The sequence below is a fragment of the Bidens hawaiensis genome, unplaced genomic scaffold (genome assembly GCF_021521415.1).
Source record: "Bidens hawaiensis isolate Kalapana, Puna unplaced genomic scaffold, B.hawaiensis_p1.1 tig00009540_1, whole genome shotgun sequence".
Classification (NCBI taxonomy): Eukaryota; Viridiplantae; Streptophyta; class Magnoliopsida; order Asterales; family Asteraceae; genus Bidens; species Bidens hawaiensis.
In genome coordinates, this window is record NW_027491708.1 from 255963 (window position 1) to 270045 (window position 14083).

The window sequence follows — 14083 nt, forward strand, 5'->3', positions numbered from 1 at the left end:
CTTCGGGATACCGATCTTATAGTTTTTCTTATCATCTTCTAGCCTGATAAACCTCAGAGCTCTGCTTCTTGCTTCATATAATGACCTGCATCGAGTCATAACAAGATCATCATAGAAAGGGGAGCCCTTTTCTAACCCCAGCTTAAGAGCTTCCACTGCTGAAGCCGGGTTTAGATTTGGAATTTCCAACGACTCCTTGCTAAACCTGGTAATAAAATCTCTCAAGGATTCTCCAGGATTTTGGTAACCTTGTAAAGATCACGTGTCATTTTCTCAAATGTTCTACTGCAAGAAAACTGGTTATTGAACAAGTTAATTAAATGAAAAAAAAAAGTGATAGTATTAGGAGGAATACTCAGTAGCCATTTCATGGCTGCTCCGGTCAAGGTAGACCCAAATCCCTTGAAAAGATATGCTTCCTTGATTTCCATAGGGATTGGGTTGATCTCCATACGCTCTCTATACTGTGCAACGTGTTCCTCGGGATCCGTTGAACCATCGTACAGTTTCATATTTGGGGTTTGAAACCGTTTTGGGATCTGTACGTCACCAATTGATGGTACAAATCGGGATATTCTGTGACTATCAGTGGGAACTCCAGCTATGGGACGGGTAACACCAGGAACATTTGATATCAAGTCCTTAAGCTTTTGTAATTCTCGGGCTAAACTTGAACTTATGCATGCATTCTGCAAAAATCCTTGATTAGCATTAAAAGGAATTGTATTGAAAGTGTTACCCTGATTGATATTCTGAGGAACGGTTTTGGTGTCGTAGCTGGCATTCCCGAACATAGTATTTCCTGTAGTGACAAATGGAGTGGCCGAAGTGTTAGCCTGCATCGGGATGAAGTCTCCCTGGTGCATCTCGGAGGACCCTGCAAATTGCTGAGTCTGAGCAAATGGCTGCTGAGGATTGAAGAACCCTGATGGAGGTACTCCTGAGAATCCTGCCTGTTGCAGAAATCCTGAGGATAGCACCTGCTGGTAAGAACCTGAGGATCCTCCCTGCTGTGACAATCCTAAGGATAACGCCTGTTGATAAGGGCCTGAGGATCCTCCCTGCTGTGACAATCCTGAGGATCCTGCATGTTGAAAGGCCCAGCAAAGGATGCATGCAAGTATCCTTGGGATCCAGATGAGTACAATCCCGCAGACCCTGGGTGCTGGAAGAGCGAGGATCCAGGGTTGTACGCCGTGGTTGACTCCAGACGCACCAATCCTGAGGATTTTGGAGGAGTGAAATCCGGAGATCTCGGGATTAATGGCGTGAATTCTTCCGCCGGCTTCTTGGCTTTTCTGATATCTTCCAGTTCCTTCACCAGCATCTGGTTGGTCTTGTTCTGGCGATCCATCTGTTCCTGTAACCGCTTATAAATAGATAAAAGTTCATTATTACATACCATAACGTGATCCTGGGGAGACGGTCTTGATCCCGAAAATACTGGAGTAGCAATTTTCTTCTGAATGTTGTCAGGTTTCTTTGGAATAACAGCAGCAGAAGGAGGAGGAGGCATGGAAGGTTTCCCGGAGGAATCTGAGGCTGCGGCAGAAGAAGAAACCATCTTTGGTTGGGAAGACATGTTGTGGATATTGAAAGTAGGGTTTGGTTTGAGAGTTGATAATGATCAAAGCACCGTTTGCCCCACGGTGGGCGCCAAATTGTTTCGGTCAAAAATTGGCAAAGCAACTTTTGATCAAATTAGTGTGTGAGGTGAAGTGCTTGTTGATAATAAGATTGAACACAACGATATGATTACGAGGGAAAAAACCCTTGATTATAATACTCTTACGTCGGTCAAAAATTAACAACGTAATCTTTGGTCGAATTACTTCGTTCAAAGATTAAGAACGTAATCTTTGGTCGGATTCGTATGTGATTATGATAATCTCCGGCACAAAAAACCCCCGGACGGTGAAAACTATCACCGTCGACTTTATTAATAACAAAAATAGGTGATTACAAGTGGTGGAGCTGATAAGTGATCGAATGCTAAGTGTTACAAAGTATGCTAGTAGCTAGGTAAGTGAATGTGTGTGTTCTAATGATATTATCAGCTCATTTATATAAGAAAAGATTACAATTGTTATCCCGAAATAACCGGAAACCCTAGACTAATTCTTCTTAAATCCGTTAGTTACCCACGTTCGAATTTGACGAAGTCCAGATAATATCGTTGTAGTCCACGTTCTTATTATCACATTTACCACGTGTTCTTATCTGCAAAACAAACAAGAACAATATAGTACAATTGAATTAGTCAACGTACCTTCCTCAGAATAGCAGATTAAGTCGTTATCCCTAAGTGAGGCTCAATTCCAAGGATAAAAATCCACACCCAACAATAGTTAACATTAGTAAATGTTTAGAATACAAAATGGTAAGGTAAATAGTTAAACACAACTGATCACTGTGTTTAGCAATTTATATTTACTAATTATATTCTGAATTATTGACTGGTTACATCATTCAAGGATGTAAGTTAGCAATAAAATAAAGACCCTAGTCAATCTACATACAGATTATAATAACAAGGACAAGATTAGATAGAATCTAATCAACAATCAAAAAGCAAGAACCATTCACTCTTAAACCAACGAATCTCGAGTACGAGATTCATTCCAAGGTGGGGAGGATGTAACATCCCAAAATTTCGATCCAAATTTGACAACTTAGGAAAGTTGAGGGATCAAAAATATTATCGAGACAAGTCATGCGAAAATTTTAAATAAGGAAAATAAAAAAAATAAAGGAAATAAAATGTTCCATATATAAGTTCATCCCATAATAAGAAAATGGGAAAGAAAACTCCATCCCACATGAAGGGATGTAAGAAAGTGGAAGCACTTTACTTGGGTATAAATAAGGAATATAAATCCCATCCCACATGGAAAGTGGTAAAGAAATGAAAGCTCTTTATAAGTAAGAGATTCTCCATAGTAATATTCTTTTATGAATATCATGCACCAAGTAGTCTTAGCAGAGGGTGCGTAGCACCAGACGCGCACGCGCACGCGCTCGGACGAGGGCGAGGGCGAGGCCGATGGCGAAGGAGACGGCGACGACGACGGGCGTTGGGCGCAATGTGGCGCTTTGATGGCGCACTTTGCACTTCACAAGCTAGACAAGGGACCAAAACTGAAAAACAATATCCAGGGACCCATCGCGATACGCGATGAGTCCAAGAACACGGCCATCGCGTAGCGCGATGGGCCGTGATGACGCATCACACAAGTGTCAAACTCTGGTGACACGTGGCAGCAGGGCAGGACACGTGGCAGATGTGTCAGGCCACGTGGCGACACGTGGCAGACGTGTCAGGCCACGTGGCGACACGTGGCGCGAGCTCAGAAAGGTGGGCGTCGCGCCGTTAGAAGACGAGCCCATCGCGTACCGGGATGGGACTCAAAATCAGCTATAAATACGAGGGGCTGCGGCTCATTTCACACACACTCTCTCAAACAACTTTCTCTCTCTACCCCGTTTTACGTGACAAGCACCGTTTTGCGTGCCACTGACCCGACAATCATCACCTCGTAATCCGTGCCAAAACCCCGGTGTTTTCCTATAAGTTCGTTCCAACCAAAAGTAGCCGACATTCCGTCTCGAAGTACGCGCACGACCCGGCGACACGTGAACATTGCCTCGATTTGCGTGCCAAAAAAGGTTGATCAAGAACGCCTCAATAAACGTGCATATAGAGTAGAAGTGTTGCCCGTATGAACTTAGGAATATCTGACTCCGAATACCCGTGCAAGGTAGGGGTTCTGCCTAAGTTATTATTTTATTACTATAAATGGCTTAGACCATAGTCAGGAGTATAACCCGAACCTTGATTACGATTAAGAATAATATAATTTTTCTTAAGTAAAGGTTATAGTTAAAATAATATTTCTTTAATGTTAAGAAATATAATATTCAAAGAGTATAGTTTCTTCTTGAAGAAGAAACTCAGTATAGACGATTCTTCTTGAAGAAGAAACGTAGCATATAATTGATAAAATAAAGAAGAGGACCAAAGGTCCAAATGTTTTATATAAAAAAATGATTTTATCAAGGTTAAAGCTATACGAAATAGACTAAAGGTCTAAAGCTAGATCGATGATCTAGTTATTTATACAAATGTTATTCTCGTACTATAGGTCCGAGGTAACAAAACAAGAACAAGAGAACAGAAAACAGGAATCAGTATCAGAAACTGATTATAAACAGAAAAGGTGAATACGCCCCAAACCTTTTATATTGAGTCAGAATGTTTGCATAGGATTTACGAATCCTTAAAACTTTGTGTACAATAATAAGAAACGGACACTCTGATTAAGAGTATACATGTGTATGGATCCATTCATACATGGTGACTCGGCATTTCCCCGAGACCATGCATATCATCAACATGCCTCTGAAGGTCTACGGGACGGTTCAGAGAAATGATATTGTATATATAATTAATTGTACATGGTACTTAGGGTAATTTAATCCCAATTTAGTTGGGTGCCTAATGAGTAGTCACAAAGGTATTATTGTTGATTTCACAAAGGTATTGAAAAGATATTTTTAGAGTCAGCGTTATTCACCAGCTGTGTGCTGGCGTATTTTTCCCACCCATGTTACAGAGAAACAAGAAAGGTTAGAACAGACAAGCAAGAAGGAATAGAAGATTGGAGTTATAGTCATTAGATGTTATTGGTGGCTCAGATATTTTATTTGGAAATATTATAAAAGAGTTATGTTTTCCAAAGAAATGTATTTGAAATATCAAACGGGTAATTAAACCCGAGTTTTTAATAAGTTTTCAATATAATAATGTTTTACTAAAGACTTCCACTAAAACAAACCCGCAACTCTGATATATTTACAAAACAGGTGCCAACTATTGGTCACACGCCTAGGCCCTAAGTTGGGGTGTGACATTTATGCATAGCAACTTTCCCTGATTCTCTCTTTAACACAATTTGCTTAGCAACAAACATGTTGTCCCTGAGCCCACCGGATCCACACAAGTGTCCCCCACCCCTCAGTGGGCCCGCTCATTCAAACACATGAACATCTGCTGGGCAAAGAGTATGTCTCTTTTCAAATGGATCTGGCATGAAATTCACAAGGGCCTTTTTTGTCGAGATGTTAGCTCGTTTTAACACATCACAAAGGATATCCCTTACCAAATCATATTTATATTTAAAACCCGGAAGCTTCTTATAATGAACCACATATTCACAAAAATTATCCCAACAAACTTGACGGCATAAATGACAGGGCTCATCAACCGGGAATAAGAGGATCATTAAACGATATTTAAAAACAACCCATTACTTCACTGTTGATATGTGCTAGTCTAACCCTTTGATAGGGATGGCAGTTAAGAAATCTTTAGCATGAGGGGCCCGAAAACATTCTAAAACCGCTCTCTGACGAGAGGTTAGGTAAACTTCTCTCCCAAACTACAGACGGTTTTATTATAAAGGGCACTTACCAAAGCATCTTGGGCTTTGGGGGAGGTGTCCTTATTAGCGAGCTCGCCAAGATCAAAATCGAGAAGAGACTTGTACAAACAATCCAACACACCGAAATACAACAAAAAAAACCTAAAATTTCCCAAAACCAAACACAAAATACGAGAATGGGACGTGACGAATCGTTAAAACAAGTTATTTTATCACAACCTAAACAATATGGATTCAATCTTTTAAGTACTACTTAAATAAATAAACCATTGAATCCTTGACAGGAACCCTGTACAAAGAAACCCTAATTTGATCTGAGACAACGGATTTGGCTTTTAGATATGAAAAGGTGGCTCGGATACCACTGTTAGGGATTTAGAATATTTACGGCATAGAAAATATTCAAAGATTAAAACAAAAACCCTTCCGATGATCTAATTACACATCCCAAGAGACCCAGTTCCCAACCATAGTGTGTTCAGGATACACTACCTTGAATGGTTGATGAAGAATTCTGCTAATAATTATCATATAGGAACTACAAACTCCGTAATTCGATTTGACAGAACACTCGAACACGTTTACACATTTGAGACTAGTATCAATTTGCATCGGTTGAGGTGTAACCCTAAAGAAACTCGTTGAGTCATGCTCATTGCTAAGTCAACTTTTCAAGGTTTTATGAACTATGAGTATACATCATATTTGAGAAAATGAAGACACATTGGTCTATAGCGCAAGTTGGGAGACTCATATTCAGCATTGAAAAATTGTTTTTGACAGTATAAGAGCATTCTCATCCAACCCATCATATTATGTGAGGGGGTGTTTTTATAATGTAGAGAGTAATTTAGGGTGTTGTGAGTGAAGAGTTTTTATATTTTAGAAAACGTAGTGATATTTTTGTATATTTGAAAAGCTACTGTTCACCCCCTATAATTTTTTAATATATTTTGAAAGTGGTTGCGAGTGAAGGAGAGAGAAATGGTAATTATAAAGGTATAAAAATGTATTATTTAATTGAAAATGAGGGAGAAAAAATATAGTGTGTTTTAGTGTAATTTTGGATTTAAGGATGGGGGGTTGGATGGGAATGCTCTAAGAACATTCTCATCTAATCTCCTAAAATGACATGAGAGAAGTTTGCAAATTATAGGATGAGGTTTAGAGTGGTTGTGAATGTAAATTATTGGGTGAAGAGAGAAACTGAAGTATTTTTTTTGTAAATTTGGAAAAGTTTTGTTTGTCCCTATTTATTTTTTAATATTGGTTGTGAAGAAAAGAGAGAAAAAAATTGTAATAATAAAAATATTAAATAGTATTATTTAATTGAACATGAAAAAGAAATGTAATGTTTTTAGTGTAATTATATAGATGGAGATAGGTGATAGGTTGAGAATGCTCTAAGGTCTTAGGAGAGTAAGATGTAGACAACCTTACCTCTACCCTGTAAAAATAGAGAGACTACTTCTGATGAAACCACCGACTCCGCAACTCGATAATAGTTTTACATCAAGCATTGGCCTTAAGACACATTTTGGCAACCAAAGAAGTTAAATGTGATTAAACCACTAGTGTTGGTTCTACATTTTTTCAATGATACATTTGTAATCGAGATTGATGCTTTAGGCAATGGGATTATATTTTTATGCAAGGACCTATTAATTATTTATGAATTTGTTGCAAGGACGGACAGATAATACCCACTCACTGTAATATTTTCTTATAACTGATGTTTATGACCAAGAAATTTCGCAAATGTAAACCACACACAAACAAGTTTTAATGATCATGGAAGTCAAAAAAAATTTGGGAGTTAAAACTGCAAACAAATTATAGAAGTGTGAGGGTTTATCAAGCTTTTTAACAAAAATGGTTTCTAGTGAACATTCTTGGACTCTAGAATCGAGCTCGAGCTTGGATCACACATGCTCAATTGCTCATGTTATATTAATATTATGAGCATTATCTGTTGGAATGACAGAAGAACAACAAACTAATACACCATCTATAACACAAAAATGTGACGTGGGTGTGCACTTTATGGTTTGCAAATGATGCAAGAAGATATCATCTTCGAACTTGTGTGCTAAAATAACAGCAAAACAAAAGAGTTGTTGAACTATCTGAAAATACGGGTCAATTTAGTGCATACTTGTTTTAGTTTTGACCATCTCAAGTTGACCATTGAATATGTGTAACCACACGAGTGCAACTCATCATCAGGCATGCAATGAATTAGATCCTTCGTTTTTCATGATTTTAACTCCATGAATTTAGGGTTGGCTCGAAGTCTAGTCTTCACATAACCGGTTCGAGCATCATCAACGAGCTTATCAGCTTTACCAGCCTCCTCAATCAGCCCAAATAAAGTCCTGAGACAATCCTTCCTATTTTCCTCACGATGCTCAAACCTACACACGATATGAACTTTCACACATCAAATAATAGGTAAAACTAATAACAAGTAAACCAGTAAAAAAGCTTAAAAGGAAACAGGTCAAGTATTCAAAATGTTATGCTACGACTACCCACGAATCATGTCAGTATACATGCCACCCAAATATCATATTAACATTACATGCCACACTACCACCCAAAAAATAATTTTGTTTCACCCTGCCAAATTGCCAAATCTGGCCAAAACCTTGCCCAAAACTGTAAAATGACAAAAGCACCCCTAACTTTTACGAAGAAACAAAATTGGCATTAAAGTGTGAACAAAAGTTATACAACTTGTCAGATGAGCAACATTTACAAAGAAGTTAAACGTTTTAACCACTGAATCAGATGATTAGCAAGATATGAGCTTGATTAGGCCACAATTAGCATAAATGACACCAAATTGGTGGCTTAAAATATCGTCTTAAAAATTTGGGTAACCTATTTGTAAAATACAAGTGAACCAAAAGTGTTTCGGGTCAACTCAACCGGACTCGGAGCCCCGTTTCAACCCCATACATATAAGTTACCTGCTCTATTATCCAACCCCCCCCCCCCCCCCAACCAATTCATTTTGCACCTCTAAATAGTATAATTAAGCATACAAGTCTGGTAACTACAGTTACAAAACAAAATTTTAAAAATTAAAGATTTAAGCATTCAATAAATTTGATTTAATTACCTCTCACTGGTTATAGTAAGTTCATCTTTTCCCGGGTTATATCTTTTCCCGACCAATTCTCGTAGTCGACGAAATTGGTTTTTTGAAAGACCAAGTTCTTTGACAGTGACAGCAAGTTTTGCTTTTCTGTTTTTAGGATGCCATGAATCACCACCAGGAACAAACACGACCCGTGTTTGCCACCTAAGCACAGGGCCTTCACCCGGGGGGTCATCTACGTCTTTCTTCTCTAAAACAGAAGTCTCATCAAACTTTGGGGGACCCGCTTCTTCTATCTCCTTAGTGTGTTTCATGAGCATGTTATGCTCAAATTCCTGGTACATTTCATAACCTTGCTCGGGTTCAAGCTCACCGGTTTCAACCATATCTGCTATCTCATTGTATTTTTCTTCAACCTGTTTCTTCAGGCGATCTGAGTTCACAGGTAACTTAAATGCATGCCAATATAACTAAAACTAATATTGAAAGCTATTGTAGTGTGTTATATGACTATATTTTCAAATTTTAAGTAAAGGTAAATTTTGGCCTCTAGAAACATGTTATAAAATTATACATTGTATTTCTTTAGCGTTCCAAAATTCATCATTTTGTGTTCCATACAGCCGTAGTTTTATCATACAAGTAAAAGATATATATGTATATATATATATAGGGTGCAGTTACTGTACGCTAATGCCTTAACGTACGGTAGGTACGCGAGACGTTCAAAGGCAAAAAACAAAGGCAAAAGCCTAAAACGCTCACAAAACTTAAACGCTCAGCAAATGCTCAAAAAACGGTCTTCTTGAAAAAAGTGAAAAATTGATCGATTAACCATCCAAAACTGTTTTTTTCGGAGAACAAATGATTGATTGGATATGTATTGACGATTCCGAGATGTTTGGATGTGTTTTCATGGATCGATTCGTGAAAAAATGGATTCGCGTACATAATGTACGTTGTGTATTGGATCTTTTCACTATATATATATATATATACATATATATGTGTGTGTGTATGTATGTATGTATGTATATATATAGTGTGTGTCTCTATAATAAAGCATAAAAAATGAACTCAATAAACAATGTTAAAGAGAGCTTATTCGTGGTGTCAATCTTATGATTTCTGCTTCTTAATGGATGTTGAGATGTGAGAGGAGCAAAAGATATTTGAGGTTTTATGTAGAGGAAAACTGTATGTTATTCACTAGAAAGAATGCAATGTTGTCTCCCAACTAGTGAGGCACTAAAAGAAATTGAAAGGACTTTTGAAAAATGATGACACAAAAATAACTACGGACAAAAATCACCTAAAAGATGCATTGATGTGTTTTCTGACAAAAAATCACAAGCCTTATGCGACCAATAAGCTCAAAAACATCAAAATCTTGAAAAGAGACGAGTTTAGTTAGAAAGAATTACTACAGTAACAAATAGTCACAACATAACCACTAAGCAAGAGGAAAATAATGCCATTATCTAATAACCAATAGAACAATAAAATAAACACCAAGAGAACAATTTAAAAAAATTTTGCCCCTCCAAGGCCTCGTGAAAACAGTTGCATAAAGATCCTTCTAATCAACTAAGTCATTAATGATATTAGTTCAGCCATTACAGATCTAACTTTCAATCATGTCACAAATTAAATAAAAAGGGATTACAAATTTAACATACCTGGAAGGAGATTTTCCCACACGAACATATCCTGCAGTATCTGCTCACATTCCTTAGTATCTTTAAGATGACCACTATCAGTAGCCTCCTTAATCATGCCTTCCCACTTTTTATCATCCATGTAAAAGAACTCATCCTTTGTCATCTTCTTGGTCACAATTTCTCTTGCATTATACAGATTATCTATCTCCTCATCAGTCTCATGCAATTCCTCAAAATCGGACTCAAAACTCTTTATCATTGACATCATCAATTGGTTTCATCCTAAACTCCTCAAGCAGCTCATCATCAGTATCAGCATGTTTTTGTGTAACTTGCCTCCTAAATATTGATTCTAACACATCAGGCAATACCTCTTCATCCTTGTCCTTAAAGTACTTCTCTATCTGCATTTTCAGCTCTGCAAAACAAGTATAATAAAAGATCAATAAAAAAAACTTCACCAGGATCCTATATTCTTACACGTATATATTCCTAAGGCTGTAAACAAACCAAACGTTCTGCGAACTTTTCATGGCGGCAACAAGAAAGTCCGTTTCATTAACTAAAGAAACGAACACAATAGAAATGTTGTTCAAATGTATTGGTTAATGTTTGTTTGTTTACGTTTGTTAATTGAGGGTATTAATATTTTTAATGACTTTTCTAGAGATTTAATCAAAGATACTAAACCAAACACAAAAATATTTACGTGATTAATTAATATGTTATACGTAAATTAATAACATATAAATATGAATGTTATTTAAAACAAAAGAGGGAGAACACATGCTATGTTTAAGATTGCCAAAGCCAGGGAGCGTAGAAGGCAAGATTTAGGGCCTGTGAAGTTCATAAAGGATACCAATGGCCATGTACTAGTCAAGGAGCAGGACATCGAGCTAAGATGGCAAACCTACTTTCACAATCTTTTTAATAATGGGAGAGCTTACCAAGAACATGACAACACAAACTTCCAACGACAGCAACCGAATAACTGCTACTGCCGGCGGATCACACGAGAGGAGGTGCAGAATGCACTTAGGAGGATGGGAAGGTCTAAGGCGGTCGGCCCAGACAACATACCCATCGAGGTGTGGAAGTGTCTAGGAGAGGAAGGGGTCATGTGGTTAACTACTCTGTTCAATAGTATTCTCAAATCAGGTAAGATGCCAGACCAGTGGAGGAGCAGCGTTGTAGTTCCTATCTATAAGAACAAAGGAGACGCCCAATGTTGTGGTAACTACCGAGGAATCAAACTACTAAGCCATACTATGAAGCTATGGGAAAGAGTGATTGAGGTTAGACTTAGACGACAAACTCAGGTTACGGTCAACCAATTTGGCTTCATGCCAGGGCGTTCCACAAAAAAGGCAATACACCTCATAAAAAGATTAATGGAAAAGTATAGGGAGAAGAAGCGTGATCTACATATGGTGTTTATTGACCTGGAAAAGGCCTACGACAGTGTGCCACGACAGGTTCTCTGGGAGTGCCTGGTGAGTAGAGGAGTACCCACGAAGTACATAGAGATAATTATGGATATGTATAAAAGGAGTGAAACAAGTGTTCGTGCGCACAGTGGGGGATACTGATCCCTTCCCTGTAGAGGTGGGTCTTCACCAGGGGTCAGCGTTGAGTCCGTTTCTTTTTGCAGTAGTCTTGGATGAGTTGTCAAAGTCGATTCAAGGGACCCTCCCGTGGTGCATGATGTTCGCAGACGATATTGTGTTACTTACTGAGAGAAAACAAGATTTAAACATGAGGCTTGAGGAGTGGCGAACAACCTTAGAGACAAAAGGTTTAAAGATTAGCCGCTCTAAGACAGAGTACTTACACTGTGATTTTGGTGGGATAGATGACAATGAGGACGTACAGATCACCATCGAAGGGCAGGTGGTCCCACAGGTAACGAAGTTCAATTATCTAGGATCATTTGTTCAGAGCGATGGGGAATTAGACAGTGATGTGACTCATCGAGTTTAGGCAGGATGGTGTAGATGGAAAGCAGCCGCAGGTATATTGTGCGACAAGACTTTCCCGACTAAACTAAAGGGAAAATTTTATAGGGTTGCAGTTAGACCTGTAATGCTATATGGAACAGATTGTTGGGCCATCAAGAAGGCACAAGTGCGGAAGATGGAGGTAGCAGAAATGAGAATGCTACGTTGGATGTGTGGGCATACAAGGCTAGACCGAATAAGAAACGTTGTGTTTCGAGAGAGATTAGGGGTAACAAACATAGCAGACAAGATAAGAGAGTGGAGATTGAGATGGTTTGGGCATGTGAAGAGAAGACAGTCGACGAATCCTGTTAGATCCGTAGAAAACATTACTTTAGAGGGGGGAAGGGGGAGAGGGCGACCTAAATTGACTTGGGATGAGAGGATTAGGCATGATCTCATAGACCTAAACCTCTCCGAGGACATGGTTGAGGATAGGAATCTTTGGAGAAGTAGAATTAAAGTTAAGGATTTTTAGGAATAAATGAATACCTTAGGGCTTATACTTAACTTATTTAGGACACATACCATAATGGTATTCCCCCCGCATGTATTATTATTATTATTATATTACTATTAGTATTAGTATTATTAGTTTTGATATAACTGTTGAACTTGATCCCCTTTGTTCTGCTTCATACATATTATTATTAGTATTATTAGCTCTTTACATAGCTATTGAACTTTGATTTCCGTTCTTTGGCTCCATACATATGTACTTAGAGCCGAGGGTCTCTCTGGAAGCCACCTCTTTATCCCTTTGGATAGAGGTACGGTGTGCCTACATCCCACCCTCCCCATACCCTACTTATATTCACTGGGTATGATTGATTGATTGATTGATTGATTGATTGATTGATTTAAAACACCAACACAAATTTGGTAGCCTCACCGAAGCGTTGACATTGACATTGATATTGCCTAATCAATTAGCCAAATCAAATATAACATTATTTGTGTCTTCTTGAAAAAAAGTTCATTTTGTCAATAAACGAACAGGAGCACCAAATTCTGTTCACTTAAGTGTTCGTAGACCATTCACTTGTCCGATAAAAGCTTAATAAGCGAACACGACTGAGACCTTGCTCAGTTCGGTTCGTTTACAGCCCTAATGTCTTATTAATTATTATTATTTATATATACATTCCTTTAAAGTGCAACACAGATTATAAGAAGAAACAAGGTAAAGTAAAATCATCAATTTCATAAGACAATTAATTAGGGTTTATGAAATTAGTAAGGTACCTTTATTGGTGACGTCTTTGACATCGAGATCCTTGGGCGAAGGTTCAGAAATAATGGTGGTTGATTCCGTCGATGGAGGAATCGTTTTGATTTTCAGTTGTTGAGTAGAATCTCAGCTTCGATCCGAATAATAATAATAATAATAAGTTGTTGTTGTTGATGATTTTGGGGGTATTAGTATTAGTAGTAGTATGGTTTAAGAGGTTACGAATGGAGTGTTTGTTCAATGATAAAGTTCGTATCATCATTTTGATTTATTAGGGTTTATGAGCTGATTTGAAAGATGAATGCACTAGTAGAGACGACGGCCTTTCATCGTTTCTTAAGTTATGGAATTTGTCATTGGGTCCTTTGCTTTATGCCTATATTAAAGATTACGCCCTGTAGTTTATTTTGTGGTATAGTTTATGGCCAAACTAAATTGTAATGCTTTACTACTCACTTGTTTTTTTTTAATAAAAGATGGTTTTTAATAAAAAAAAAATGTAGTTGATGATGATGATCAATGCTTTTATTGTAGCATATGCCTTTTTTATGTTCATGTTGCGTATAGGATGTTAAATCATGTATTCATAAATGTGGTGTCATGTGTTGTTTTTTTGGCAATGAATCGACTACCTTGAACTAAATCTG

At 37.9% G+C, this 14083-nt stretch overlaps 1 pseudogene across 1 annotated transcript; it reads right to left on the bottom strand.

Annotated features, from left to right (window-relative positions):
* Nucleotides 1–7270: 7270 nt before the first annotated feature.
* LOC143532656 (uncharacterized) lies at nt 7271–13698 on the bottom strand (annotated as a pseudogene). Its single transcript, XR_013135220.1, has 4 exons — nt 13451–13698; nt 10224–10623; nt 8566–8977; nt 7271–7855 (listed from the first exon to the last, which is right to left on the bottom strand). The product of XR_013135220.1 is annotated as an uncharacterized LOC143532656 (transcript).
* Between the last annotated feature and the right edge of the window lie 385 nt (nt 13699–14083).